We start from the raw sequence: 15,352 nt of genomic DNA, 5'->3' as shown, positions 1-15,352 counted from the left end.
ATTATTGTGGTGATTTATGAGATATTTGCAGGGACGGAGATTAATTCGCCTTCTTCCATTTTGGGTTTACATCTTGTAATACCTTCACATTGCGACACATCTCTAAATAACACTGTCTATGTGTTGGTCCCGTTATTAACAATGCAGTCTGGCTCTTGGTCACGAAGCTGTGAGAACTCAGGCACCATTGCGGTGAAGCGATAGTGCATACACAATTATATTACCTTTGCCATTTGCGTGTAAGTTCTGAAAATCCTATTCCTTCAGTGACAGTGGCTATTGTGCATGTTGGATGAAGTAGTTTACAACCTAGTAAGAAACTGTATGCGTTTACATGGGTCCCAAAGATATAATGGAATTTTTTGAATGCCCACACTACATCTACAGCTTCCAGCTCCATACTCTGTAAATAAATTTTAAAAATATTAATGTCGATATTATGGTTGTTTTCAACCTGAAACAAATGTGCACCAAGGCTAGAACAGGATGCATCGATGGCAACACGGAAGTCTTTGATTATGTCTGGTTGGTACAGAATTTTTTATTGAACTATAGCATGCTTAATATGATCTTAGGGTAGCTGACATAGCGGTATTCTTACACAATAAATTTAGCACTGCATTGGTATTTAATAGCAGAGTAGTCACAAAATGTCTAAATATCGAAGCTATTTCTAGAAGTGCTTTTGAGCATTTCTTAGTGATAGGACGAAATTTACGATTGCCTTAATATTTTGCAGATCAGATACAATAACCATCGGTGAAATGATGTGTGCTGAAAATCTGATTTTATCATTCCTGAATTTATATTTCTCAAGAATAATAGTTACCACAGAGTCCTAAAATTTTCTCAGTGCCTTTTCTAATAATTCTGAGTGCTCTTTCCTAGTGCAGGTGCCTATTAATAAATCATACACGTACCATGTGACCTAGTGTAACAGCTCAGGGGCAAGCACATATCGAGAGCAACAACAAAGACTCCAGAACTCACATTTATCCCAAAAGATGACATTTTAAATTCATGATATGTAACTGAAGATTTAAAGGCTGTGTACTTACGTGAGATTCCTGAAAGTGGCACCTGCCGACAGGTAGATCAGAGATTTTTGCTTATTAAGTACTGCACACATGGAATTTCCTCAGTTGTCGTCTAGTAACTTAGGCCTGATACTTACTGGAACAATGATTTTGTTTATAGCTCTAGTATCTGGAACTAAACTGACGTGTCCTCCAGGTTCATATATCGCTAAGAGTGGGCTGCTGTATGGTGACCAAAATGTTTCAATAATTCCCTGTCGTAAGATTTTTTGAATCACTCGTTTAACCATCTCCCACTTTGCGCATTCGATGGTATATACGTTTTTCCATATGGTACTGATAACCTTTTATTATTCCTTGTTTGCCAGGGAAATTTGTACGTATTTTAACAATATTTGATCAGTTCCGCTCATTGTTCGTCGTTCAGACAGTCAGGTTCCATGGTTCTCCTATAAGTAATAGCACAGTCGTTATTCACTTCGGCAGGGTAGAATGACTTAGAAACATGAGGCATGAGACTGGTTTTGTGGGGGTATAGTTCCTTTACTCTTACCATTTTAACTTTCAGATCTTGACCAAATCTGCAATGCCAGACCTTAGTTTTCATAAATCTGAGACAATATTCTAACCATCAAGTAACTTTTTCCACCTGGGAGAACTATTCTTGCGTTACCTCTCACAAGATATCCATGCCCGTGATATAGTTCAGGATTAACGAAACAACAATAAGAACCATGCATCGTACGACTCTGATCTGTACTTGCAGTTTTATACTTTGAGATCTAGCACCAATAGTGTTAGAATTTGCACAGTTCTGTACAGGCAGGGTGGGTACTTCAGTTGTCTCAAGCATCATCTTAAAACTTATTTGCCACCACATTAATATTACACCAGTCTCAGTTACTACAATAGTAGAGATTCCACCAACTATTGCGCTAACAACCACCTCAACAATTTCTTCACCCTGTTCTTTACACAATTCAATGTCATAGCACAGGACATCTCTGACATTATCGCCATCACTACAATGCGACACGTGATCTCATTAGTTCAGGTTGGTGCCCACACTCCTTTCTGTGACCAGCATCAGGCAGTATGATGAGCTCACACTTAATTTGGCGAACTATTTGGGACAGAGGGGCTTTCTTCTATCACTTCCATAAAATATACCGCATGATTCTGTTGCTGATGCAGCTAGTTCGGAGTCGGTCCATGGTACAAGGTTTTTCTATTGTCTGGGTTGGAGTTGTTTATACTACATGGTGGATCCTGAATTGATTTTTACGTTGGTGTCTTTGAAGACCATTGTGGTCTCTGAGCTACACCTGTTGTTTTCTGCCTCCTACGGAAATGCTAAAAATTCTGAGTATTTTGCAGTCTGTTTTCATTTAAAGGTCTGTAGCGCTGAGCCGTTGCCACAATTGTTGGAGTTTCTGCCGCGATTGTTGGCATGACCACGAATGCACAGACTGTAAGCCACCGTTGTCACCTAAATTTTGCTTTCAATGTTCTTACGACATCCTCATTTGAAATCATTTTGGCTCAATATCGCGTTTTCTTTATGTATCGATCAAATAACTTCGCAAGCTACCTAGGTTGTTGTATATTGTTCAGGATTGAAGAACTCCTTTTGGAGTAATTCATGGACGCAATTACACCAACATTTTGTCATGAATGCCTGTCCGCATTTCTCATAAATAGTACAGCTTTCCATAGTGTCCGTTGCTGAGAGCGCATCTTTGCCCTGAATGTCGGTGGTAATGAAGTGAATTTCCTGCCAGTCTGTCCATGTCTTTGGCATAACTCCTATAAATGCTTGAATAAATGAGATGGGATGTATGATCTCCGAAATTTTTTGAGCTTCATCGGTATTTCTTCCATTAAGATTTATGACAAGTTAGTTTCCGCCACCATGCTGCCAACTGAATGCTGGAGGGTTGTACTTAATTGTTCTCTGTTGTCCCGTGTACCCTGTTGTACTGTCTTGTGGCTGTATACATGTCATCCGTTCTAGGAACTGATGGCGGTGTACCATGAACGCCACTACTGACAATTCGTTTGTGCAGTTACATTAGCCTGGCGCAGTGGTTAGCACACTGGACTCGCGTTCCGGAGGACGACGGTTCAATCCCGCGCCCGGCCATCCTGATTTAGGTTTTCCTTGGTTTCCCTAAATCGCTCCATGCAAATGCCGGGATGGTTCCTTTGAAAAGGCACGGCCGACTTCCTTCTCGTCCTTCTCTAATCTGACGAGACCGATGACCTCGCTGTCTGGTCTCCTCCCCCACAACAACCCCAAAGTTACACTAGCCAGTCACTCAAGGAGGTTCTTGGTTATGACAGTTTCTATTCGATTAAAGTCGTAATTAAATTCCTCTTTGGTAGCACCTTGTTGAGAACCTAATAGCGCACTAGCCAGTTGTACTGCCACTTTCCGTTCAGTTTCTAAGCTTTTGGTAATCTCTGCACCTTTATCAATCATCCACTGTGATAAACTGGCAGAAAATTTATTTTCCTGGGCCCTGAACGGTTCCGGTAAATTTTTTCTTTATCAGTTATCGAATTGTTAACGTATTTAAGAAAACTGCTTAATAACATGCTCAAATGCAGCCTGAGTCATCTCAAGCGACAGTATGTCAGACAGTAATTGTGTAATTGCTTCCAGTATATTTTTGCTAGGCTATTTATCTTCCTAAAGTTCGGTTGAAATGCTTTTAAAATGATTCTTTGTTTGAGCAGATGGTTTCTATGCTAATAGTTTGAAAGTAGTACAATCTTTCGCAAATTTCTCTTGGTCTTATAATGTGAAACATTTATCCATTATAGATTTAACTTTATCGAGTAATTCAGTACATACGTATCAGTCTTCAGTCGTTCGGGATGCTCTAGTTGTGGGTTGCTACTGAGATTATGTTTCGGTTTCTGCGGAATCTCGACCTACATTTTCCACTGTCATATTAGACATATTGCTATATCCATTACGATATTCTTCCTCACTTTTGTATGCTGATTCCATTCTTTTAGGGTTTCCGTAGACGGATAGATCCCAAAATCAGATATTAGATTGTAAGGCGCACCCAGGAGTGGACAGAGAGTCACATCACAATTTAGTAACGACGTAAAGTAGGCTGAAGCTTAAGAGGCTAGTCAGGTAGAACCACTGCAATAGAAATAAGATAAGAAAGCACGAAGAAACAAAAAGATACGTTTGAAATCCTCTGAGGTTACAGATACTGGGATAATTAATAGCTCAGTAGACATATCAGTTGAAGGCGAATGGATATCTATGAAAAGGGCTATGACAGAATTTTTGAAAAAGATGCGAAGGTTCTGTGATGGTAGCTGCGCAGAAACCACGTATAACACAAGAAATACTTCAGTTGACAGACGAAAGAAAGAGGTACAAGAATGTTCGTCAAGTTAAGGAATACAGAAATACAAGTCTCTTAGGAATGAAATAAATAGGAATTTTGGCAAAACTAAATCGAAATGGCTACGTGAAAAATGTGAAGAAATCGAAAAAGGAATGACTGTCGAAGGACTGACTCAGCTTAAAGAAAAGTCAGAACAATGTCCAATGAGAATTAAAGCAAGGATGCAACATTAAAAGTGCCATGGGAACTCCACTTTTAAATGCAGAGGAGAGAGTGAATAGTTGGAAGGAATACACTGAAGGCCTCTATGATAGGGATGACTTAACTGATGACGTTACAGAGGAAAAAACAAGAGTGGATATGGAAGATATAGGGGATCCAGTATTAGAAATATAATTTAAAAAAGCTTGGGAATACTTGAAATTAAATAAGACAATAGATATTGATAATATTCCATCGGAATTTCTAAAATCATGTGTGAGGGGGGGGGGGGGGTGTGAATTTGTAACAAACGAATATACACGTTAGGGTGTAGGATGTAGGAGACAGGCAATATACCATTAAACTTCCTGAAAAACATGATCTAAAAGGAAAAGAAAACTGAGGATCAGTTAGATGACGATCATTTGGCTTTAGGAAAAGGAAAGGCATCAGAGAGGCAGTTCTGACATTGTGTTTGATAAAGGAAGCAAGGCTGAAGAAAAATCAAGTCATGTTCATAGAATTTGTCGACATTGAAGAAGTATTCGGAAAGGTAAAATTTGGTAAGCTCTTCAAAATTCTGAGCAAAACAGTGGTAAGTTATAGAGCAAGTCACGTGATATACAATCGTGTGTAAAAGACCAAAGAGGGACAATAGCAGTGGAAGACAAAGCACGACTTGCTCGGTTTAAAGTGGTGGAAGACAGACATGTAACCTTTCGTCCCTACTGTTCAATTTTTACATCGAAGGAACAACGGTGAATATAAAAGAAAGTTTCATGAGTGGGATTAAAGTTCAAGGTGAAAGGGTATCAACGGTAATATTTGCTGATAACATTGCTATATTCATTGGAAGTGAAGAATAAGTACAGGATCTGCTGAATGGAATGAGCAGTCTACAGAGTATGGTATATGGGTTGAGTGTAAATCGAAGTAGGTACAGAAGTGTCATTGGAAGTTACAACATAGCCTTGACAAAAATGAAATAAAGCTTATAGGGCTAACCTTATTTAGTAATAAACGTTTGTATTCAGACATCAAGTGATTAATGTTTTATTCTTTTGATTTTAGATACCGTCCATGAAAAAAAATCTGTTAACCAATCTTGATTCCATAAGGGACAGTTGTGCACAGCGACTGTAGACTATAAGGAAGGACGGGCACGCAGGAAACAGCAACAATCCCATTAGTTTTTATTACTCTTGCTTATCTCTAAGTGAGGAGTCTCCGTTTCATTATACCTATATACCAGCGAGTTTGTTGGATTGTCGCTCAAATGCATTTATGATGGCTACTTATGGCCCAAATGTACATATCCAAGAATAATAAAAACTAATGGGATTGCGACTGTTTGATATGTGCCTCTCCTTCCAAATAATTCTGTGGCATAATCTGGTTTGGGGTTATAAAGTAATGCTGTATATAGTGAGGTCGCAACTACTAAGCTGCGTGACCTTGCTAGAACCCTGGCTATTTATCGTAACGTATAAGGTCGTACTTCCTACTAAACACGATAATGTTAACAGTTTTTTGTTTGTTTTTTGGAACAGACTGAATTATCACTCAATGTTAACTGTGTTTGGGCTAGCCTGAATATTAATTACGCTATCGCGTTCCTTCCGAAGTGTTTAGTCGGCAAACTAGTCTGTTGTTGTTACAAGAAAAAGAACACAATTCACTTAGCTATTATGTGGAATTAATGCTCTGATGATTCACGTTTCTCAGTAAAACACAGTGACAGCATTCAACACTGTACCAGAATGAAAGTAACAAGATGTTAAACGACTTCCTTTTCAAACAGTACTTTACAAACTTTGAAAAGACACAAGGAAGTTAGCAATAAACTTCAGACTATAGATAGTTTAATCTTGAATCTTTTAGTAAATTAATTTAACCAAATGAAATTTAATCAAGTACAGTGAGAACACGACCCATCATAGATATGTGTCTCTACTTTCATACTTTAGTAAACCACACAAACATGGCATTCACAGTTTTTACTTTCACAAAATGAATACTGATTCTCAGATAAGTTTTACGTAAAGTAATGAGATGTGCTTTAAATAAAATGGTTAACTGATTTAAATTTACCATCGATATAATGAACCACAAGAACTCTTAATAGGATTTATTTTAACAGTTTTCCTATACACAAATAATGAAATAAAACTGCCCTATCGACAGCAGCGGTTGCGAATAAGCTGGAAAAGTGCCTCCACAGATTTCTAAAGTCTACTATATTAATTAAATAGCCCACACTCCATAATTTGTATCTTGGAGAAACATTGTTGCAGTGAAGTGGTTTAATTCTTGCAACACCATGTTGTAGCCCGGAAATGCCTCGCATCCTCAGCTACAATTTGCATGAGACGACTCATTAATGCAGATGTTCCAATTACTGACTCCTTCCATAATTTGTGCCAATGTTAGCACAAATATTTAATGTCTAGCAGAGTGCACTGAAACAGACCTCACTTGAATACTGCCAGCAAGCTCCTCTTGAGGGTTCATATGTCACCGTATACCTCATTCCACACAGGATGAAAAACAATTAAAACAAAAAACTCTGGGAGGTTGCGCGGGCCACCGAAACTAATATTTTTCTGTCATGTAGTATTATTCTGTGGAGATTTTTAAACGGAGAATTTCCTTCGTATGAAAATTACTTACTCTAAGAAACTCTAGGAGGTTGCATGGTACAATGAAAACAGCTTTTCTATTGTGTTTTCCTGTGAGGATTAGAGGTACCACAGACAAGTTTTAATACTTCATCAACAAGAGTCATGGACATTAACACAACACAATTTCTTCAGTTACAGTAGAGGTCCAAAAATATCTCCATTGAACTGTAAACAGAGGTTCCGGCGGTGGCTCATGTTCTGTCTAACACGGTCAAAGACGGCAGAAGTGTCCTTGATTCCTACTGCTGTTGCCAACTGAAATCTGGTTTCGCAGGATAGAGCGGATCAGGTTCAAAATGGTTCAAATGGCTCTGAGCACTATGGGACTTAACTTCTGAGGTCATCAGTCTCCTAGAACTAACCTAAGGACATCACACACATACATGCCCGAGGCAGGATTCGAACCTGCGACCGTAGTGGTCACGCGGTTCCAGACTGTAGCGCATAGAACCGCTCGGCCACCTCGGTCGGCAGCGGATCAGGTTATGGTTGTGGAGGGGGCCGTAATGAGTTACTGTTAGTTGCACAAAATTCACAAACTTTTATTTTCCTAAGAGCCACTTAATTACACATTGCCTTAGAAGAATCAAATTAAAACAATATGGCTGAAGGCCTAGTTAAGAAAACTTGCGATACCTCCTGGACTGAAGGCCCAAAACCACACCAAAAACAAGAATGGCTGAAGGCATTAACACAAGCTATAAAAAATTGCTTTAAGGAATACACACGGCTGAAAGCCTTAGTTTAAAAACAGGATTTCACGTAAGTACTCGGCTGAAGGCCTCACACGAGACATTGAACAACTCAGGGCTTAGCACCTGGATAACAAGAATTTCAGATGGAACGACTTTCAAAATTTTAGGTATTAAACAAGTCATTCTTCAAATTTTTATTTTAAGTCAGCTGAGGACATTATTTAAAATTTAAACAAACTAAGTTAATAGATGGCTGAAGGCCTTGCACAGTACATCAGACTGAAATGAAAATCACAGTCTAAAATCAACAGAACAGTGGTGCTCAGAAGTGTTCTGAAGGTCGGCCTGAGGAGGTAGCTCTAACGTAAGGTGGGGTGAGACAGGCAGCCAAGAGTAAGGTTACATAATCGGATGGCAACCAGACCCAGGGATGGCTGAAGGACCGACCAACAACCTAATCAATTCCCTTCCGCCTGACCAACGGTACAACAACGGAAAATATGAGCCGAGGACGAAGATACCAGCAGCACTACGTCTTCCAAGTTGGCGTCTAAGAACAGCCAAGGCACAATAACCACTCTTAAGAAACAAATATGAACAAACAACTAAAAGGCTGTCGAACTAGACGCCGTTCTGGACCGCATCAACACAGCAAGAAAAAACACACTGCTGGAAAACTACGCTAACGACCAGGGCAGGTAACTTGGGCGTTAACGGCCACAAGGCAGGAAATACCGCTGGTGCACTTCACTGATAAGTAACTACCAACTGAATAGTTACAGATCACACAGGAAGAGAGCTACAAAATTTCGCCGACGCCAACACATCGTATGTTGCTGCTAGCTGGAACGTCCCAGGAAGCAACAACTTGCTATGAACGAAGAGACATCACAGCATTTGAGGTTTCATAGCAGGTTAACTGATCACTCAACTTCAGTGTCCAGATTCGATGGGCAACGAATGGTTCAAATGGCTCTGAGCACTATGGGACTTAATATTTGAGGCAATCAGTCATCTAGAACTTAGAACTACTTAAACGTACCTAACCTAAGGACATCACAGACATCCATGCCAGGTACAGGATTCGAACCTGCGACTGTAGCGGTCGTGCGGTTCCAGACTGAAGCGCCTAGAACCGTTCGGCCACACCGGCCGGCGGTGGGCAACGAACTTTGTAGCTCTTGCAGCTAGTGCCTCACAATACCACCTTGCGTGCATGCCACCAGCGGTCCCAGCCTTACCTCTCATCACAGAGACTCCCTCGCTGCTCTGCCCGAACCGACCCACTGCATCCAACACGCAGACAGCGTTACAATAACTGGTTAGTCAAAACCACAAGCTACACATGGTTCCACAGAAACACTTCCACAAACAACTCTAACGATACTAAAACCAGTCACTGAGGAACAACAAGGACTAATCACAAGGCGACACACACAGAGAACCCAGAAGTGGTAGACGACCACATACATGTCGTCCAATGAGACGAGCGTCTGAACGACCAACCAAGGTCGTCCCCACTCAAGTCATGTGTGTCGGCAAAGATTGGGCGAGTCATGGCTGTGTAAGGTGTCAGGCCTATCCAACACCTTCCATGAAAACCATGACGTGATTGCAAATACGGCATTATGTCACATAGCTCCGAATAAATCCTGACATTAAATTAACCAAAGTAATACAATCAACGAGTGAGTAAATGGAATACCACAGACTAACACAAGAACGCCTAAATGCATGACATACCTTCCCACCGTGAAACAGGCACAGTTCTGAGGGGAGAAACGAGAACAGAAGCCGAGAGCAGAGCCATGTAGGCTAGAAGGCCCTACGATAAGAGCGGGACAATGGGACACCCACATCGCCGGCCGACCGCCGGGAGATCCATCCCCCAGCCCATGTTAAAAGATAGAGCCCTCCAGAAGAACAGTATAGCTCTTACGATAAGACTAAAAGGGCCACACCAGCTGCAAGTTTTAGCGTGAGACTATACACATCTCTGTTACGTAGCATACATTAAAAGCATTGCCCCACCACAAAAAGTATAACGTTTCTCATTGGATAGACAGAATTTTTGTAGGCGGAGCTTAAGGTTAACATTGAGACGCTGATTGGTCAGTTGAAAACACAGCCAGATAACTTTTTCTTAAACCAACTTCGGTAAACAGTAGTAAGGATAAGTTCGAGGGAGTTGCTACCGAGACGGCGAGGTGTGTGGAGCTGCGCTGCCCGCCACCCCTGACACTGCCTAACGACCGACAAGGTACTGAACGCACGTGATGCCGCATGAGAGCGCATAAGGATTCACTCAGAACTGCAGAAGTCTCATCTGTTACATACCCTTTATAAGTAATACTAGTGTCGATCATCAATTAAACTTCGTGGTATTCACATTTGCAACTTGAAGTTAAAATCTGAAATGCGATGAGTTTTCTGTTATATAATTATTGAGATGTCACATCAGCCACTGTAATTTACAAGTTAAATAAGTAATTAAAGATAATTGAGTGTCACTGTTGACCATTTTTGATAGTTTTCTTTTTATGAAACTTAATTTAAACGTAGATTATAGATGTGATATGGAATAGAACATTCTTCGATCCATTCTAGAACTTGGAAACCCATTCAGGGAATATTCGTTCACATTTTTGCTGAACGCAGTTGGTTTCTATCGTCCTGTATTAAAATATTTCCTTTTATCAATAGTACAATTTATAAACAATGTTTTGTGAGTAAAATAAAAATTCCAATGGTAAACTTAACTGATTTTTCGACGTTATTTTACCAGCTAACTAAAAATAACAAAGCTCCTAACCCCTTCACTAAATTCAGATAGTATTAAGATTCTTTTACAGGGAATCCAGTGGAGCTGACGCTGAAATCATTAAGTATGTGATTATATCATCGCTAGTCTCACTGAACTCTTCTGAACTCTACATGTCATGTGTGGTCTGGCGTCTCCTTACCAGCAACAGGTCCCACGTTCAAATTGGTCAATTCCCTAAAAAACACGCTCAGAGCGTCGTTGCGCGAAAATGGTAGATATACACGACTTAGAACAAACGGACACCATGCAGAATGTTAGAGCTGTCTGGAACCCACTGCCGCTGCGTCCCAACTCAACTGCCGACACACGACGACCTGGAAATACGAGCGGTCGCTCCAAAGATAATACAACAGTGCTCTTATCGATAAGCGCTGCTTCTGCCACTCACGGGCAGGCAAGCCAACAACTTATTGACGCCAGTAAATCGAATAAGAAACGAGGCGTCCGTACCGTAAACGCATGATGACAAGCAACAAACGTCATAAACAGGAGCCACGCACAGCTCACTAATATCCGGGCTACCAGATCTTTTTCTATCGAACAGGGGTTTTATAGACATGGGAATGAAGTTTTTCGCGGCGGTACTTGTGTATAAAACATCTCGGCGCGGCAAAAATACCGAGAATGTTTTATACGTTTTATAGACATGATTGAACATCTCTCGTCACCCAAAAAGGTCAGGTGGGGTCAAATCAGGCAATCGAATAAGCCATGGTACAGGACAAACACTGCCAAACCACTTTTCTGGAAAACTTCGGTTCAAGAATCGACGCGCCATTTCATGTTGGAATAACATGCGCTGTCTTGTATCGAATAGCACGTCATCAAAGAACTTGGCAAAGCTCTATCGAGGAAACTGTGATAATGTCTGTCACTTATTGGCCTAGGTAGGAGTATGGACGAATTGAACAGTCACCAAGGGCATCTTTCCACACATTCACGAAAACCGCAGTTGATGAGTGCGACTAAATGTGGCATATTGATGAATCTCACTCATAACACATGAAATGCGGATGGCGAAGACTCCGTCACGCCCGAACGTTGCTTCATCTGTAGTAAGCACAAAGCACGGAAATGCAAATTTCATTTGACACTGTTCAAGATACCACTGCGAAAACTGCTCTGAGTGGATAATCGGCCGGCTCCAGGTCGTGCACACGCTGTAAGTGACATGGATTAACAATTACTCATGAAGGACGTTTATTACATTAATCTGATTCGATGATTGAGCGAGTCCTAAGGGACACTACGCCCACTACCGGATTAAAAGGTACTCACGGTCTTTATGACATTAGAAAAAAATGTTTGTTTTGGCGACCTGTGCGGACTCCCAGAGTTTGTCGGTTTAAATAACTTTCACTTTGTATAAAAAGCGTGCACAAAAACAACACACGACAAGGGACCCATGTTAACACTGTCCCGACGGCTTGCACTGGGTCTGCCTACTGTGCACTTTCTTTTGTAAGAAAGGTGTTCACAAAACGGAACGACAAGGATCAAACTTGGTCACCGTCAGGTCTAATGGTTTCTTCATTTCTTTTAGAAAAATTTTATACTTTGTGTAATCATAGATTATAATACCCCAAGGAAGAGCACATACTTAATAAAATGGTTTGTTTTATATTCTTAATAATACAAACAGAAAATAAATGCGCAGTTCTTAATCCAACTGTAATTTTACAATGATTTTTTCGCATCTCTTTCTGTACTATTAGCGTTACATAAGTATTAATCAGTCAATTCAGGTATGGCCAACACACTACGTGAAGGGAAATAAACTCTGTTCTGTTATAAACTCACAAAAAAAAACGAAAATTATGCACGACACCGTGAAGATCCGTCGCATGTGTGCATGGAGATTTATTACACCGATGTGACAAAAATCATGGGATAACGGTATGCACATATGCAGAAGGCCGTAGTATCGCGTACAGAAGATATAAAAGGGCAGTGCAGTGATTACGGCCGCAAGACGTGAATTAATAAATTTTGAAAGCGGAATGTAGATGGAAATAGATTCAAGGGACATTCCAGTTCGGAAATCGTTAGGAAATAAAATATTCCGTGGTAAAAAGTATGAAGAGTGTACCGAGAACACCTAATGTCAGGCATTATGCCACAATGCAGTGGCCGAAGGCCTTCGCTTAACGACGGAGGGTAGTGACGTATGCGTAGAGTTGTCAGTGCTAACAGACAAGCAGTACTGCGTGAAATGATCGCAGAAATCAATGTGGAACGTACAACGAACGTATCCTTTAGGACAGTGCGGTGATATTTGGCGTTAATGGGCTATGGCAGCAGACGACCGACGTCATAGCCTTTGTTAAGGGGACATGCTTGTGGAAATGGCCAAAACTTTCAAAAAATTTTCTTGGTCTATAGAATAGACAGTTCATGCGGATTTAAAAAATGTATAGTTTATAGGCATTATCATTTTCTGTTCGTTCTAAAATTGAGGTTGAACATAAAGTTGCACAGTTGCCCCGCCCACCAGTCAGTTTGAAGTGGGTCAGAATATGTGATGCATTATTTTGTTCTTTCGTTTTTTCCGTTGTTGGTTACGGATTGTTAACACAGGTGTATTCTAGGAGGCACGACTCTCAGAACCAAAGTACAGGCATGTCTAGAAATCTATTGTTTGAATGTAAACGAAGACCTGAGAATATATGATTTCGGAATTTTATACGCGTGTGGTTTTGTAGTTATTGTGTGTTGTTTTGTTTCTGTGTGTGTGTTCCCTGTGCTATAAATGCCGAAAGTGAAGAAATTTAGCCCCAAACAAAAGTTTCGCGGCAACCAGTTCCGAACACAACTGAGTAATACATATCAGTTGCTTCAAAAGCAGCCCGCGGAAACTGTGTCTACAGGTAGTGCTTCTAGACGTAAACTTACGCTTTTTGAATGTAATAAGAACAAGCCTATTAGCGTTGTGTGCATCAATAACGACGGAAATGTTATTGTGAACCTAAATATGCTGTCAATACTTTTGAAGTGTACCGTGAAATGTAAGTACTGCAGTTGTGAAGATAGATTTTCAAGTCGGTTAGTGATTGCCTGTAACACGTGTAAGATGCACAGTTATAACATGATATCGCCAGTAACTGATAGTCGACATTACAGTGTAAATATTCAGCTTGCTGATACAGTGCGATGTATTGGAAGAGGAAGGAGAGCTGCCTAGACTTTTTGTGCAGTGATGGATTTGCGTCCACCTCTACTGAGGTTTGACAGATACGATAAATTGATCCATAATGCTTTATGTGATATAAGCGAACATTCAATGAAAAGAGCAGCAGAAGAAGCAGTAGCCTTGTCTGAGAATACAGACATTGTAACAGCATTTGATGTAGCTGAAGAGAGATCCTACTTCTCTGAATAGGGTTGTAACTGCCACATTTATTGAAACTGGTAAGATACTAGATTATGAATGTCCAACAAAGGACTGCCAGAATTGTTCAAGTAAATTTATTGGCAACCATGTTTGTGCAAAGAACTTTGATGGCCCAAGTGGCAACATGGAAACGAAAGGAGTTCTAAACATTTTTAGAATATCAGAGGTCGTGGTGTTAGGTGTGTAGGCTACCTTGGGGATGGACACTGTAAAAGACACACTAATGTTGTTAATGACAGATCATATGGGGATACTCTGATAGAAAAGTTTGAATGTGTTGGGTATGTACAAAAAAGAATGGGATCTCGGCTGAGAAAGAGGAAAAAAATTGTCAGACGGAAAACATATAAGTGGTCCAGGTCGTCTTACAAAACGTGAAATTGATTCTTTGGCTCAACATTATGGACTAGCAATAAGGAGAAATGTAGAAGATTTGGAGAACATGAGACGAGCTGTTTGGGCAACATGATTTCACAGCATGGTTTGTGTCCAAAAGGGGAATATTCGTTGTGCAAGTACTGGTTGAGCAATGCTACAGGCATACAATATACCTGCAATCATTCTTACCACTTACTGTAATGGAGGCAATTAGGCCTAAATATTGGGATCTGGCAAACAAAAATCTGCTTAAGTAATAGTCTCTTCTCAGAATGCAAATAAAAGCTTCAACAGCTGTATGTTGGAGAGAATACGCAAAACTGTATTTGTTGGGCTGACAGTGCAGAAGACTGACGTAATGGATGCAATAACAACATTCAATGATGGTGCAATTTCAAGGAACAATGTTATGAAGAAACATCCAGATGAGAAGGAATACAGCTTCAGCTGTAGCTGCTATTGACAAGCGGCGGGTAACCGAAGCAGAGACAGCTGCAGAAGCTGCTACCAGGGAGTCAAGGATAAAGAAAAGATTGAGGAGAAAGAATATGTTGGATAAGGACACAAGTGGACAACTGGAGTATGCAGCTGGAATGTTCTAAACGAGCATAGTCGTAAGTTAATAAATCTGTAAATCCTCTTTTGTGATTTACCGAAAACTTGAATTTTCATCATTCAGGTACACTTTTCTCCTAAATGACTGAAGTTAAATTGACAAAAATTGGTACAGATATTTACAATGACTACCTCTACCTCTGTTGACTCCTACTT

Source organism: Schistocerca serialis, chromosome 5 (genome assembly GCF_023864345.2).
Source record: "Schistocerca serialis cubense isolate TAMUIC-IGC-003099 chromosome 5, iqSchSeri2.2, whole genome shotgun sequence".
Taxonomy (NCBI): Eukaryota; Metazoa; Arthropoda; class Insecta; order Orthoptera; family Acrididae; genus Schistocerca; species Schistocerca serialis.
The sequence above is the reverse complement of the archived record's forward strand: the minus strand, read 5'-3'. Positions refer to the sequence as shown.